We start from the raw sequence: 14726 nt of genomic DNA, 5'->3' as shown, positions 1-14726 counted from the left end.
ATTCAATAATTTATATTTTGATAACTATCTACTGTTGCATTGCTCAATGAAAAAGCAAGCAAAAAATCATATTGCAGAATATCAAAAGTCAGTTTCAATTCTACCATGCATATTGGATGGTGTTGCATTCATGAAGTACCTGTAGTGTAGAGTTATTCACATTTATCAAATATGCATAAGGTCCCCCTTCAAAATTGGTCAGAAATACATTAAAAAAATTTTTTTTAGTAAATACAATGATCAGAATTGATAATAAGTGAATGTGTCCTCTTGAAATGCAAAGTGGAAAAATAGCGTCAAAATTATTAGAAAATAGGAAAAAAAGTTTAGAAAAAATTATATTTCTAAGAAAAGCATGTGTCATGTGTACATCCAGACTAGATAGTGATGAAATTCACGAGAGTCAGTTTCTGTAGTGTAGTGGTTATCTCGTTCGCCTAACACGCGAAAGGTCCCCAGTTCAAAACTGGACAGAAACAATCTTTTAGCTGTAGAATTTTAAAACAATTAATTTTTGGGTAAAATGCTCAATAAAAATACAATCAGATAAAAAGTTTATTTTAGCATGCCATACTGAATGTCAAAGATCATTTTTTACTGGATGATGGTCGCAAATTTTTCATGTAGTATCTGTAGTGTAGTGATTTCATGTTTGCCTCACGCGTGAAAGGTCCCCAGTTCGAAATTGGCAGAAACATATTTTGTTACCTAAACACTTTGAATTCAATAATTTATATTTTGATAACTATATACTGTTGCATTGCTCAATGAAAAAGCAAGCAAAAAATCATATTGCAGAATATCAAAAGTCAATTTCCCTTCTACCATGCATATTGGATGGTGTTGCATTCATGAAGTACCTGTAGTGTAGTATTATTCACATTTAGCCAATATGCATAAGGTTCCCCTTCAAAATTGGTCAGAAATACATTAAAAATAGATTTTTTTATTAAATACAATGATCAGAACTATTAATAAGTGAATGTGTCCTCTTGAAATGCAAAGTGGAAAAAATAGCATAGAAATTATTAGAAAATAGAAAAATAAGTTTAGAAAAAAAAATTCTAAGAAAACGGTTTGCCAATGGTACTTCCCGACTCCATAGTGATGAGATCTTCAAAAGTCAGTTTCTGTATTGTAGTGGTTATCACATTCGCCTAAAACACAAAAGGTCCCCAGTTCGAAACTAGGCAGAAATATGCTGTTATCTTTAGAATTTTAAATCAAGGGATTTTCGGTTGAAATGCCAAATAAAAATGCAATCATATAAAAAGTTTATTTCAGAATGCCATAATGTATGTCAAAGATCATTTTTTATTGGATGGCGGGAGATTCTGTTTTCATGTAGTTTCTGTAGTGTAGTGGTTATCACGTTCGCCTCACACGTGAAAGGTCCCCAGTTTGAAACTGGGCAGAAACATATTTTGTTACCTAAACACTTTGAATTCAATAATTTATATTTTGATAACTATCTACTGTTGCATTGCTCAATGAAAAAGCAAGCAAAAATCATATTGCAGAATATCAAAAGTCAATTTCCCTTCTACCATGCATATTGGATGGTGTTGCATTCATGAAGTACCTGTAGTGTAGAGTTATTCACATTTACCCAATATGCATAAGGTCCCCCTTCAAAATTGGTCAGAAATACATTAAAAAAAATTTTTTTAGTAAATACAATGATCAGAATTGATAATAAGTGAATGTGTCCTCTTGAAATGCAAAGTGGAAAAATAGCGTCAAAATTATTAGAAAATAGGAAAAAAAGTTTAGAAAAAATCATATTTCTAAGAAAAGCATGTGTCATTTGTACTTCCAGACTAGATAGTGATGGAATCCACAAGTGTCAGTTTCTGTAGTGTAGTGGTTATCACGTTCGCATAACACGCGAAAGGTCCCCAGTTCGAAACTGGGCAGAAACAATCTTTTAGCTTTAGAATTTTAAAACAATTAATTTTTGGGTAAAATGCTCAATAAAAATACAATCAGATAAAAAGTTTATTTTAGCATGCCATACTGAATGTCAAAGATCATTTTTTATTGGATGATGGTCTCAAATTTTTCATGTAGTATCTGTAGTGTAGTGATTTCATGTTTGCCTCACACGTGAAAGGTCCCCAGTTCGAAATTGGCAGAAACATATTTTGTTACCTAAACACTTTGAATTCAATAATTTATATTTTGATAACTATCTACTGTTGCATTGCTCAATGAAAAAGCAAGCAAAAATCATATTGCAGAATATCAAAAGTCAATTTCCCTTCTACCATGCATATTGGATGGTGTTGCATTCATGAAGTACCTGTAGTGTAGTATTATTCACATTTAGCCAATATGCATAAGGTTCCCCTTCAAAATTGGTCAGAAATACATTCAAAAAATATTTTTTTAGTAAATACAATGATCATAATTGATAATAAGTGAATGTGTCCTCTTGAAATGCAAAGTGGAAAAATAGCGTCAAAATTATTAGAAAATAGGAAAAAAAAGTTTAGAAAAAATTATATTTCTAAGAAAAGCATGTGTCATTTGTACTTCCAGACTAGATAGTGATGGGATGCACAAGAGTCAGTTTCTGTAGTGTAGTGGTTATCACGTTCGCCTAACACGCGAAAGGTCCCCAGTTCGAAACCGGGCAGAAACAATCTTTTAGCTTTAGAATTTTAAAACAATGAATTTTTGGGTAAAATGCTCAATAAAAATACAATCAGATAAAAAGTTTATTTTAGCATGCCATACTGAATGTCAAAGATCATTTTTTATTGGATGATGGTCGCAAATTTTTCATGTAGTATCTGTAGTGTAGTGATTTCATGTTTGCCTCACACGTGAAAGGTCCCCAGTTCGAAATTGGCAGAAACATATTTTGTTACCTAAACACTTTGAATTCAATAATTTATATTTTGATAACTATATACTGTTGCATTGCTCAATGAAAGAGCAAGCAAAAAATCATATTGCAGAATATCAAAAGTCAATTTCCCTTCTACCATGCATATTGGATGGTGTTGCATTCATGAAGTACCTGTAGTGTAGTATTATTCACATTTAGCCAATATGCATAAGGTTCCCCTTCAAAATTGGTCAGAAATACATTAAAAATAGATTTTTTTATTAAATACAATGATCAGAACTATTAATAAGTGAATGTGTCTTCTTGAGATGCAAAGCGGAAAAAATAGCATAGAAATTATTAGAAAATAGAAAAATAAGTTTAGAAAAAAAAATTCTAAGAAAACGGTTTGCCAATGGTACTTCCCGACTCCATAGTGATGAGATCTTCAAAAGTCAGTTTCTGTATTGTAGTGGTTATCACATTCGCCTAAAACACAAAAGGTCCCCAGTTCGAAACTGGGCAGAAATATGCTGTTATCTTTAGAATTTTTAATCAAGGGATTTTTGGTTGAAATGCCAAATAAAAATGCAATCATATAAAAAGTTTATTTCAGAATGCCATAATGTATGTCAAAGATCATTTTTTATTGGATGGCGGGAGATGCTGTTTTATTGTAGTTTCTGTAGTGTAGTGGTTATCACGTTCACCTCACACGCGAAAGGTCCCCAGTTCGAAACTGGGCAGAAACATATTTTGTTACCTAAACACTTTGAATTCAATAATTTATATTTTGATAACTATCTACTGTTGCATTGCTCAATGAAAAAGCAAGCAAAAATCATATTGCAGAATATCAAAAGTCAATTTCCCTTCTACCATGCATATTGGATGGTGTTGCATTCATGAAGTACCTGTAGTGTAGTATTATTCACATTTAGCCAATATGCATAAGGTTCCCCTTCAAAATTGGTCAGAAATACATTCAAAAAATATTTTTTTAGTAAATACAATGATCAGAATTGATAATAAGTGAATGTGTCCTCTTGAAATGCAAAGTGGAAAAATAGCGTCAAAATTATTAGAAAATAGGAAAAAAAAGTTTAGAAAAAATTATATTTCTAAGAAAAGCATGTGTCATTTGTACTTCCAGACTAGATAGTGATGGGATGCACAAGAGTCAGTTTCTGTAGTGTAGTGGTTATCACGTTCGCCTAACACGCGAAAGGTCCCCAGTTCGAAACTGGGCAGAAACAATCTTTTAGCTTTAGAATTTTAAAACAATGAATTTTTGGGTAAAATGCTCAATAAAAATACAATCAGATAAAAAGTTTATTTTAGCATGCCATACTGAATGTCAAAGATCATTTTTTATTGGATGATGGTCGCAAATTTTTCATGTAGTATCTGTAGTGTAGTGATTTCATGTTTGCCTCACACGTGAAAGGTCCCCAGTTCGAAATTGGCAGAAACATATTTTGTTACCTAAACACTTTGAATTCAATAATTTATATTTTGATAACTATATACTGTTGCATTGCTCAATGAAAGAGCAAGCAAAAAATCATATTGCAGAATATCAAAAGTCAATTTCCCTTCTACCATGCATATTGGATGGTGTTGCATTCATGAAGTACCTGTAGTGTAGTATTATTCACATTTAGCCAATATGCATAAGGTTCCCCTTCAAAATTGGTCAGAAATACATTAAAAATAGATTTTTTTATTAAATACAATGATCAGAACTATTAATAAGTGAATGTGTCTTCTTGAGATGCAAAGCGGAAAAAATAGCATAGAAATTATTAGAAAATAGAAAAATAAGTTTAGAAAAAAAAATTCTAAGAAAACGGTTTGCCAATGGTACTTCCCGACTCCATAGTGATGAGATCTTCAAAAGTCAGTTTCTGTATTGTAGTGGTTATCACATTCGCCTAAAACACAAAAGGTCCCCAGTTCGAAACTGGGCAGAAATATGCTGTTATCTTTAGAATTTTTAATCAAGGGATTTTTGGTTGAAATGCCAAATAAAAATGCAATCATATAAAAAGTTTATTTCAGAATGCCATAATGTATGTCAAAGATCATTTTTTATTGGATGGCGGGAGATGCTGTTTTATTGTAGTTTCTGTAGTGTAGTGGTTATCACGTTCGCCTCACACGCGAAAGGTCCCCAGTTCGAAACTGGGCAGAAACATATTTTGTTACCTAAACACTTTGAATTCAATAATTTATATTTTGATAACTATCTACTGTTGCATTGCTCAATGAAAAAGCAAGCAAAAATCATATTGCAGAATATCAAAAGTCAATTTCCCTTCTACCATGCATATTGGATGGTGTTGCATTCATGAAGTACCTGTAGTGTAGTATTATTCACATTTAGCCAATATGCATAAGGTTCCCCTTCAAAATTGGTCAGAAATACATTCAAAAAATATTTTTTTAGTAAATACAATGATCAGAATTGATAATAAGTGAATGTGTCCTCTTGAAATGCAAAGTGGAAAAATAGCGTCAAAATTATTAGAAAATAGGAAAAAAAAGTTTAGAAAAAATTATATTTCTAAGAAAAGCATGTGTCATTTGTACTTCCAGACTACATAGTGATGGGATGCACAAGAGTCAGTTTCTGTAGTGTAGTGGTTATCACGTTCGCCTAACACGCGAAAGGTCCCCAGTTCGAAACTGGGCAGAAACAATCTTTTAGCTTTAGAATTTTAAAACAATGAATTTTTGGGTAAAATGCTCAATAAAAATACAATCAGATAAAAAGTTTATTTTAGCATGCCATACTGAATGTCAAAGATCATTTTTTATTGGATGATGGTCGCAAATTTTTCATGTAGTATCTGTAGTGTAGTGATTTCATGTTTGCCTCACACGTAAAAGGTCCCCAGTTCGAAATTGGCAGAAACATATTTTGTTACCTAAACACTTTGAATTTAATAATTTATATTTTGATAACTATATACTGTTGCATTGCTCAATGAAAAAGCAAGCAAAAAATCATATTGCAGAATATCAAAAGTCAATTTCCCTTCTACCATGCATATTGGATGGTGTTGCATTCATGAAGTACCTGTAGTGTAGTATTATTCACATTTAGCCAATATGCATAAGGTTCCCCTTCAAAATTGGTCAGAAATACATTAAAAATAGATTTTTTTATTAAATACAATGATCAGAACTATTAATAAGTGAATGTGTCTTCTTGAGATGCAAAGCGGAAAAAATAGCATAGAAATTATTAGAAAATAGAAAAATAAGTTTAGAAAAAAAAATTCTAAGAAAACGGTTTGCCAATGGTACTTCCCGACTCCATAGTGATGAGATCTTCAAAAGTCAGTTTCTGTATTGTAGTGGTTATCACATTCGCCTAAAACACAAAAGGTCCCCAGTTCGAAACTGGGCAGAAATATGCTGTTATCTTTAGAATTTTAAAACAAGGGATTTTTGGTTGAAATGCCAAATAAAAATGCAATCATATAAAAAGTTTATTTCAGAATGCCATAATGTATGTCAAAGATCATTTTTTATTGGATGGCGGGAGATGGTGTTTCATTGTAGTTTCTGTAGTGTAGTGGTTATCACGTTCGCCTCACACGCGAGAGGTCCCCAGTTCGAAACTGGGCAGAAACATATTTTGTTACCTAAACACTTTGAATTCAATAATTTATATTTTGATAACTATCTACTGTTGCATTGCTCAATGAAAAAGCAAGCAAAAATCATATTGCAGAATATCAAAAGTCAATTTCCCTTCTACCATGCAAATTGGATGGTGTTGCATTCATGAAGTACCTGTAGTGTAGAGTTATTCACATTTACCCAATATGCATAAGGTCCCCCTTCAAAATTGGTCAGAAATACATTCAAAAAATATTTTTTTATTAAATACAATGATCAGAATTGATAATAAGTGAATGTGTCCTCTTGAAATGCAAAGTGGAAAAATAGCGTCAAAATTATTAGAAAATAGGAAAAAAAGTTTAGAAAAAATTATATTTCTAAGAAAAGCATGTGTCATTTGTACTTCCAGACTAGATAGTGATGGGACCACGCGAGTCAGTTTCTGTAGTGTAGTGGTTATCACGTTCGCCTAACACGTGAAAGATCCCCAGTTCGAAACTGGGCAGAAACAATCTTTTAGCTTTAGAATTTTAAAACAATTAATTTTTGGGTAAAATGCTCAATAAAAATACAATCAGATAAAAAGTTTATTTTAGCATGCCATACTGAATGTCAAAGATCATTTTTTATTGGATGATGGTCTCAAATTTTTCATTTAGTATCTGTAGTGTAGTGATTTCATATTTGCCTCACACGTGAAAGGTCCCCAGTTCGAAATTGGCAGAAACATATTTTGTTACCTAAACACTTTGAATTCAATAATTTATATTTTGATAACTATCTACTGTTGCATTGCTCAATGAAAAAGCAAGCAAAAAATCATATTGCAGATTATCAAAAGTCAGTTTCAATTCTACCATGCATATTGGATGGTGTTGCATTCATGAAGTACCTGTAGTGTAGAGTTATTCACATTTATCCAATATGCATAAGGTCCCCCTTCAAAATTGGTCAGAAATACATTCAAAAAATATTTTTTTATTAAATACAATGATCAGAATTGATAATAAGTGAATGTGTCCTCTTGAAATGCAAAGTGGAAAAATAGCGTCAAAATTATTAGAAAATAGGAAAAAAAGTTTAGAAAAAATTATATTTCTAAGAAAAGCATGTGTCATGTGTACATCCAGACTAGATAGTGATGAAATTCACGAGAGTCAGTTTCTGTAGTGTAGTGGTTATCACGTTCGCCTAACATGCGAAAGGTCCCCAGTTCGAAACTGGGCAGAAACAATCTTTTAGCTGTAGAATTTTAAAACAATTAATTTTTGGGTAAAATGCTCAATAAAAATACAATCAGATAAAAAGTTTATTTTAGCATGCCATACTGAATGTCAAAGATCATTTTTTACTGGATGATGGTCGCAAATTTTTCATGTAGTATCTGTAGTGTAGTGATTTCATGTTTGCCTCACGCGTGAAAGGTCCCCAGTTCGAAATTGGCAGAAACATATTTTGTTACCTAAACACTTTGAATTCAATAATTTATATTTTGATAACTATATACTGTTGCATTGCTCAATGAAAAAGCAAGCAAAAAATCATATTGCAGAATATCAAAAGTCAATTTCCCTTCTACCATGCATATTGGATGGTGTTGCATTCATGAAGTACCTGTAGTGTAGTATTATTCACATTTAGCCAATATGCATAAGGTTCCCCTTCAACATTGGTCAGAAATACATTAAAAATAGATTTTTTTATTAAATACAATGATCAGAACTATTAATAAGTGAATGTGTCCTCTTGAAATGCAAAGTGGAAAAAATAGCATAGAAATTATTAGAAAATAGAAAAATAAGTTTAGAAAAAAAAATTCTAAGAAAACGGTTTGCCAATGGTACTTCCCGACTCCACAGTGATGAGATCTTCAAAAGTCAGTTTCTGTATTGTAGTGGTTATCACATTCGCCTAAAACACAAAAGGTCCCCAGTTCGAAACTAGGCAGAAATATGCTGTTATCTTTAGAATTTTAAAACAAGGGATTTTTGGTTGAAATGCCAAATAAAAATGCAATCATATAAAAAGTTTATTTCAGAATGTCATAATGTATGTCAAAGATCATTTTTTATTGGATGTCGGGAGATGCTGTTTCATTGTAGTTTCTGTAGTGTAGTGGTTATCACGTTCGCCTCACACGCGAAAGGTCCCCAGTTAGAAACTGGGCAGAAACATATTTTGTTACCTAAACACTTTGAATTCAATAATTTATATTTTGATAACTATCTACTGTTGCGTTGCTCAATGAAAAAGCAAGCAAAAATCATATTGCAGAATATCAAAAGTCAATTTCCCTTCTACCATGCATATTGGATGGTGTTGCATTCATGAAGTACCTGTAGTGTAGAGTTATTCACATTTACCCAATATGCATAAGGTCCCCCTTCAAAATTGGTCAGAAATACATTAAAAAAATATTTTTTTTAGTAAATACAATGATCAGAATTGATAATAAGTGAATGTGTCCTCTTGAAATGCAAAGTGGAAAAATAGCGTCAAAATTATTAGAAAATAGGAAAAAAAGTTTAGAAAAAATTATATTTCTAAGAAAAGCATGTGTCATTTGTACTTCCAGACTAGATAGTAATGGGACCACGCGAGTCAGTTTCTGTAGTGTAGTGGTTATCACGTTCGCCTAACACGTGAAAGATCCCCAGTTCGAAACTGGGCAGAAACAATCTTTTAGCTTTAGAATTTTAAAACAATTAATTTTTGGGTAAAATGCTCAATAAAAATACAATCAGATAAAAAGTTTATTTTAGCATGCCATACTGAATGTCAAAGATCATTTTTTATTGGATGATGGTCTCAAATTTTTCATGTAGTATCTGTAGTGTAGTGATTTCATGTTTGCCTTACACGTGAAAGGTCCCCAGTTCGAAATTGGCAGAAACATATTTTGTTACCTAAACACTTTGAATTCAATAATTTATATTTTGATAACTATCTACTGTTGCATTGCTCAATGAAAAAACAAGCAAAAATCATATTGCAGAATATCAAAAGTCAATTTCCCTTCTACCATGCATATTGGATGGTGTTGCATTCATGAAGTACCTGTAGTGTAGAGTTATTCACATTTACCCAATATGCATAAGGTCCCCCTTCAAAATTGGTCAGAAATACATTAAAAAAATTTTTTTTAGTAAATACAATGATCAGAATTGATAATAAGTGAATGTGTCCTCTTGAAATGCAAAGTGGAAAAATAGCGTCAAAATTATTAGAAAATAGGAAAAAAAGTTTAGAAAAAATCATATTTCTAAGAAAAGCATGTGTCATTTGTACTTCCAGACTAGATAGTGATGGAATCCACAAGTGTCAGTTTCTGTAGTGTAGTGGTTATCACGTTCGCATAACACGCGAAAGGTCCCCAATTCGAAACTGGGCAGAAACAATCTTTTAGCTTTAGAATTTTAAAACAATGAATTTTTGGGTAAAATGCTCAATAAAAATACAATCAGATAAAAAGTTTATTTTAGCATGCCATACTGAATATCAAAGATCATTTTTTATTGGATGATGGTCTCAAATTTTTCATGTAGTATCTGTAGTGTAGTGATTTCATGTTTACCTCACACGTGAAAGGTCCCCAGTTCGAAATTGGCAGAAACAATTGTAAAAATCATATTGCAGAATATCAAAAGTCAATTTCCCTTCTACCATGCATATTGGATGGTGTTGCATTCATGAAGTACCTGTAGTGTAGTATTATTCACATTTAGCCAATATGCATAAGGTTCCCCTTCAAAATTGGTCAGAAATACATTAAAAATAGATTTTTTTATTAAATACAATGATCAGAACTATTAATAAGTGAATGTGTCCTCTTGAGATGCAAAGTGGAAAAAATAGCATAGAAATTATTAGAAAATAGAAAAATAAGTTTAGAAAAAAAATTTCTAAGAAAACGGTTTGCCAATGGTACTTCCCGACTCCATAGTGATGAGATCTTCAAAAGTCAGTTTCTGTATTGTAGTGGTTATCACATTCGCCTAAAACACAAAAGGTCCCCAGTTCGAAACTGGGCAGAAATATGCTGTTATCTTTAGAATTTTAAAACAAGGGATTTTTGGTTGAAATGCCAAATAAAAATGCAATCATATAAAAAGTTTATTTCAGAATGTCATAATGTATGTCAAAGATAATTTTTTATTGGATGGCGGGAGACGCTGTTTCATTGTAGTTTCTGTAGTGTAGTGGTTATCACGTTCGCCTCACACGCGAAAGGTCCCCAGTTCGAAACTGGGCAGAAACATATTTTGTTACCTAAACACTTTGAATTCAATAATTTATATTTTGATAACTATCTACTGTTGCATTGCTCAATGAAAAAGCAAGCAAAAATCATATTGCAGAATATCAAAAGTCAATTTCCCTTCTACCAAGCATATTGGATGGTGTTGCATTCATGAAGTACCTGTAGTGTAGAGTTATTCACATTTACCCAATATGCATAAGGTCCCCCTTCAAAATTGGTCAGAAATACATTCAAAAAAATTTTTTTTAGTAAATACAATGATCAGAATTGATAATAAGTGAATGTGTCCTCTTGAAATGCAAAGTGGAAAAATAGCGTCAAAATTATTAGAAAATAGGAAAAAAAGTTTAGAAAAAATTATATTTCTAAGAAAAGCATGTGTCATTTGTACTTCCAGACTAGATAGTGATGGGACCACGTGAGTCAGTTTCTGTAGTGTAGTGGTTATCACGTTCGCCTAACACGTGAAAACTCCCCAGTTCGAAACTGGGCAGAAACAATCTTTTAGCTTTAGAATTTTAAAACAATTAATTTTTGGGTTAAATGCTCAATAAAAATACAATCAGATAAAAAGTTTATTTTAGCATGCCATACTGAATGTCAAAGATCATTTTTTATTGGATGATGGTCTCAAATTTTTCATGTAGTATCTGTAGTGTAGTGATTTCATGTTTGCCTCACACGTGAAAGGTCCCCAGTTCGAAATTGGCAGAAACATATTTTGTTACCTAAACACTTTGAATTCAATAATTTATATTTTGATAACTATCTACTGTTGCATTGCTCAATGAAAAAGCAAGCAAAAAATCATATTGCAGAATATCAAAAGTCAATTTCAATTCTACCATGCATATTGGATGGTGTTGCATTCATGAAGTACCTGTAGTGTAGAGTTATTCACATTTATCCAATATGCATAAGGTCCCCCTTCAAAATTGGTCAGAAATACATTAAAAAAAAATTTTTTAGTAAATACAATGATCAGAATTGATAATAAGTGAATGTGTCCTCTTGAAATGCAAAGTGGAAAAATAGCATCAAAATTATTAGAAAATAGGAAAAAAAGTTTAGAAAAAATTATATTTCTAAGAAAAGCATGTGTCATTTGTACTTCCAGACTAGATAGTGATGGGATTCACGAGAGTCAGTTTCTGTAGTGTAGTGGTTATCACGTTCACCTAACACGCGAAAGGTCCCCAGTTCGAAACTGGGCAGAAACAGTCTTTTAGCTTTAGAATTTTAAAACAATGAATTTTTGGGTAAAATGCTCAATAAAAATACAATCAGATAAAAAGTTTATTTTAGCATGCCATACTGAATGTCAAAGATCATTTTTTATTGGATGATGGTCGCAAATTTTTCATGTAGTATCTGTAGTGTAGTGATTTCATGTTTGCCTCACGCGTGAAAGTTCCCCAGTTCGAAATTGGCAGAAACATATTTTGTTACCTAAACACTTTGAATTCAATAATTTATATTTTGATAACTATATACTGTTGCATTGCTCAATGAAAAAGCAAGCAAAAAATCATATTGCAGAATATCAAAAGTCAATTTCCCTTCTACCATGCATATTGGATGGTGTTGCATTCATGAAGTACCTGTAGTGTAGTATTATTCACATTTAGCCAATATGCATAAGGTTCCCCTTCAAAATTGGTCAGAAATACATTAAAAATAGATTTTTTTATTAAATACAATGATCAGAACTATTAATAAGTGAATGTGTCCTCTTGAAATGCAAAGTGGAAAAAATAGCATAGAAATTATTAGAAAATAGAAAAATAAATTTAGAAAAAAAAATTCTAAGAAAACGGTTTGCCAATGGTACTTCCCGACTCCATAGTGATGAGATCTTCAAAAGTCAGTTTCTGTATTGTAGTGGTAATCACATTCGCCTAAAACACAAAAGGTCCCCAGTTCGAAACTAGGCAGAAATATGCTGTTATCTTTAGAATTTTAAATCAAGGGATTTTCGGTTGAAATGCCAAATAAAAATGCAATCATATAAAAAGTTTATTTCAGAATGCCGTAATGTATGTCAAAGATCATTTTTTATTGGATGGCGGGAGATTCTGTTTTCATGTAGTTTCTGTAGTGTAGTGGTTATCACGTTCGCCTCACACGCGAAAGGTCCCCAGTTTGAAACTGGGCAGAAACATATTTTGTTACCTAAACACTTTGAATTCAATAATTTATATTTTGATAACTATCTACTGTTGCATTGCTCAATGAAAAAGCAAGCAAAAATCATATTGCAGAATATCAAAAGTAAATTTCCATTCTACCATGCATATTGGATGGTGTTGCATTCATGAAGTACCTGTAGTGTAGAGTTATTCACATTTATCCAATATGCATAAGGTCCCCCTTCAAAATTGGTCAGAAATACATTAAAACATTTTTTTTTTAGTAAATACAATGATCAGAATTGATAATAAGTGAATGTGTCCTCTTGAAATGCAAAGTGGAAAAATAGCGTCAAAATTATTAGAAAATAGGAAAAAAGTTTAGAAAAAATTATTTTTCTAACAAAAGCATGTGTCATTTGTACTTCCAGACTAGATAGTGATGGAATCCACAAGAGTCAGTTTCTGTAGTGTAGTGGTTATCACGTTCGCCTAACACGCGAAAGGTCCCCAGTTCGAAACTGGGCAGAAACAATCTTTTAGCTTTAGAATTTTAAAACAATGAATTTTTGGGTAAAATGCTCAATAAAAATACAATCAGATAAAAAGTTTATTTTAGCATGCCATACTGAATGTCAAAGATCATTTTTTATTGGATGATGGTCGCAAATTTTTCATGTAGTATCTGTAGTGTAGTGATTTCATGTTTGCCTCACACGTGAAAGGTCCCCAGTTCGAAATTGGCAGAAACATATTTTGTTACCTAAACACTTTGAATTCAATAATTTATATTTTGATAACTATATACTGTTGCATTGCTCAATGAAAAAGCAAGCAAAAAATCATATTGCAGAATATCAAAAGTCAATTTCCCTTCTACCATGCATATTGGATGGTGTTGCATTCATGAAGTACCTGTAGTGTAGTATTATTCACATTTAGCCAATATGCATAAGGTTCCCCTTCAAAATTGGTCAGAAATACATTAAAAATAGATTTTTTTATTAAATACAATGATCAGAACTATTAATAAGTGAATGTGTCCTCTTGAAATGCAAAGTGGAAAAAATAGCATAGAAATTATTAGAAAATAGAAAAATAAGTTTAGAAAAAAAAATTCTAAGAAAACGGTTTGCCAATGGTACTTCCCGACTCCATAGTGATGAGATCTTCAAAAGTCAGTTTCTGTATTGTAGTGGTTATCACATTCGCCTAAAACACAAAAGGTCCCCAGTTCGAAACTGGGCAGAAATATGCTGTTATCTTTAGAATTTTAAATCAAGGGATTTTTGGTTGAAATGCCAAATAAAAATGCAATCATATAAAAAGTTTATTTCAGAATGCCATAATGTATGTCAAAGATCATTTTTTATTGGATGGCGGGAGATGCTGTTTTATTGTAGTTTCTGTAGTGTAGTGGTTATCACGTTCGTCTCACACGCGAAAGGTCCCCAGTTCGAAACTGGGCAGAAACATATTTTGTTACCTAAACACTTTGAATTCAATAATTTATATTTTGATAACTATCTACTGTTGCATTGCTCAATGAAAAAGCAAGCAAAAAATCATATTGCAGAATATCAAAAGTCAGTTTCAATTCTACCATGCATATTGGATGGTGTTGCATTCATGAAGTACCTGTAGTGTAGAGTTATTCACATTTATCCAATATGCATAAGGTCCCCCTTCAAAATTGGTCAGAAATACATTAAAAAAATTTTTTTTAGTAAATACAATGATCAGAATTGATAATAAGTGAATGTGTCCTCTTGAAATGCAAAGTGGAAAAATAGCGTCAAAATTATTAGAAAATAGGAAAAAAAGTTTAGAAAAAATTATATTTCTAAGAAAAGCATGTGTCATTTGTACT

General features: G+C 31.8%; 20 non-coding genes across 20 annotated transcripts; all 20 read left to right on the top strand.

Moving 5' to 3' along the window:
- Positions 1–406: 406 nt before the first annotated feature.
- On the top strand, positions 407–479 carry TRNAV-AAC (transfer RNA valine (anticodon AAC)). Its single transcript has one exon. It is a non-coding gene; the product is annotated as a tRNA-Val (tRNA).
- An 868-nt stretch (positions 480–1347) lies between these two features.
- On the top strand, positions 1348–1420 carry TRNAV-CAC (transfer RNA valine (anticodon CAC)). Its single transcript has one exon. It is a non-coding gene; the product is annotated as a tRNA-Val (tRNA).
- Positions 1421–1849: 429 nt separating this feature from the next.
- TRNAV-AAC (transfer RNA valine (anticodon AAC)) lies at positions 1850–1922 on the top strand. Its single transcript has one exon. It is a non-coding gene; the product is annotated as a tRNA-Val (tRNA).
- A 649-nt stretch (positions 1923–2571) lies between these two features.
- On the top strand, positions 2572–2644 carry TRNAV-AAC (transfer RNA valine (anticodon AAC)). The gene has a single exon. It is a non-coding gene; the product is annotated as a tRNA-Val (tRNA).
- Positions 2645–3512: 868 nt separating this feature from the next.
- TRNAV-CAC (transfer RNA valine (anticodon CAC)) lies at positions 3513–3585 on the top strand. Its single transcript has one exon. It is a non-coding gene; the product is annotated as a tRNA-Val (tRNA).
- Positions 3586–4016: 431 nt separating this feature from the next.
- TRNAV-AAC (transfer RNA valine (anticodon AAC)) lies at positions 4017–4089 on the top strand. The gene has a single exon. It is a non-coding gene; the product is annotated as a tRNA-Val (tRNA).
- An 868-nt stretch (positions 4090–4957) lies between these two features.
- On the top strand, positions 4958–5030 carry TRNAV-CAC (transfer RNA valine (anticodon CAC)). Its single transcript has one exon. It is a non-coding gene; the product is annotated as a tRNA-Val (tRNA).
- Positions 5031–5461: 431 nt separating this feature from the next.
- TRNAV-AAC (transfer RNA valine (anticodon AAC)) lies at positions 5462–5534 on the top strand. Its single transcript has one exon. It is a non-coding gene; the product is annotated as a tRNA-Val (tRNA).
- An 868-nt stretch (positions 5535–6402) lies between these two features.
- TRNAV-CAC (transfer RNA valine (anticodon CAC)) lies at positions 6403–6475 on the top strand. Its single transcript has one exon. It is a non-coding gene; the product is annotated as a tRNA-Val (tRNA).
- A 429-nt stretch (positions 6476–6904) lies between these two features.
- TRNAV-AAC (transfer RNA valine (anticodon AAC)) lies at positions 6905–6977 on the top strand. The gene has a single exon. It is a non-coding gene; the product is annotated as a tRNA-Val (tRNA).
- A 649-nt stretch (positions 6978–7626) lies between these two features.
- TRNAV-AAC (transfer RNA valine (anticodon AAC)) lies at positions 7627–7699 on the top strand. Its single transcript has one exon. It is a non-coding gene; the product is annotated as a tRNA-Val (tRNA).
- An 868-nt stretch (positions 7700–8567) lies between these two features.
- TRNAV-CAC (transfer RNA valine (anticodon CAC)) lies at positions 8568–8640 on the top strand. Its single transcript has one exon. It is a non-coding gene; the product is annotated as a tRNA-Val (tRNA).
- A 430-nt stretch (positions 8641–9070) lies between these two features.
- TRNAV-AAC (transfer RNA valine (anticodon AAC)) lies at positions 9071–9143 on the top strand. The gene has a single exon. It is a non-coding gene; the product is annotated as a tRNA-Val (tRNA).
- Positions 9144–9790: 647 nt separating this feature from the next.
- Positions 9791–9863, top strand: TRNAV-AAC (transfer RNA valine (anticodon AAC)). Its single transcript has one exon. It is a non-coding gene; the product is annotated as a tRNA-Val (tRNA).
- Positions 9864–10651: 788 nt separating this feature from the next.
- TRNAV-CAC (transfer RNA valine (anticodon CAC)) lies at positions 10652–10724 on the top strand. The gene has a single exon. It is a non-coding gene; the product is annotated as a tRNA-Val (tRNA).
- A 429-nt stretch (positions 10725–11153) lies between these two features.
- Positions 11154–11226, top strand: TRNAV-AAC (transfer RNA valine (anticodon AAC)). Its single transcript has one exon. It is a non-coding gene; the product is annotated as a tRNA-Val (tRNA).
- A 648-nt stretch (positions 11227–11874) lies between these two features.
- TRNAV-AAC (transfer RNA valine (anticodon AAC)) lies at positions 11875–11947 on the top strand. Its single transcript has one exon. It is a non-coding gene; the product is annotated as a tRNA-Val (tRNA).
- An 868-nt stretch (positions 11948–12815) lies between these two features.
- On the top strand, positions 12816–12888 carry TRNAV-CAC (transfer RNA valine (anticodon CAC)). Its single transcript has one exon. It is a non-coding gene; the product is annotated as a tRNA-Val (tRNA).
- A 429-nt stretch (positions 12889–13317) lies between these two features.
- On the top strand, positions 13318–13390 carry TRNAV-AAC (transfer RNA valine (anticodon AAC)). The gene has a single exon. It is a non-coding gene; the product is annotated as a tRNA-Val (tRNA).
- An 868-nt stretch (positions 13391–14258) lies between these two features.
- TRNAV-CAC (transfer RNA valine (anticodon CAC)) lies at positions 14259–14331 on the top strand. Its single transcript has one exon. It is a non-coding gene; the product is annotated as a tRNA-Val (tRNA).
- Positions 14332–14726: the final 395 nt, after the last annotated feature.

This window comes from Pseudophryne corroboree, chromosome 4 (genome assembly GCF_028390025.1).
Source record: "Pseudophryne corroboree isolate aPseCor3 chromosome 4, aPseCor3.hap2, whole genome shotgun sequence".
Taxonomy (NCBI): domain Eukaryota; kingdom Metazoa; phylum Chordata; class Amphibia; order Anura; family Myobatrachidae; genus Pseudophryne; species Pseudophryne corroboree.
This window is presented reverse-complemented; position numbering and strand designations above follow the sequence as displayed.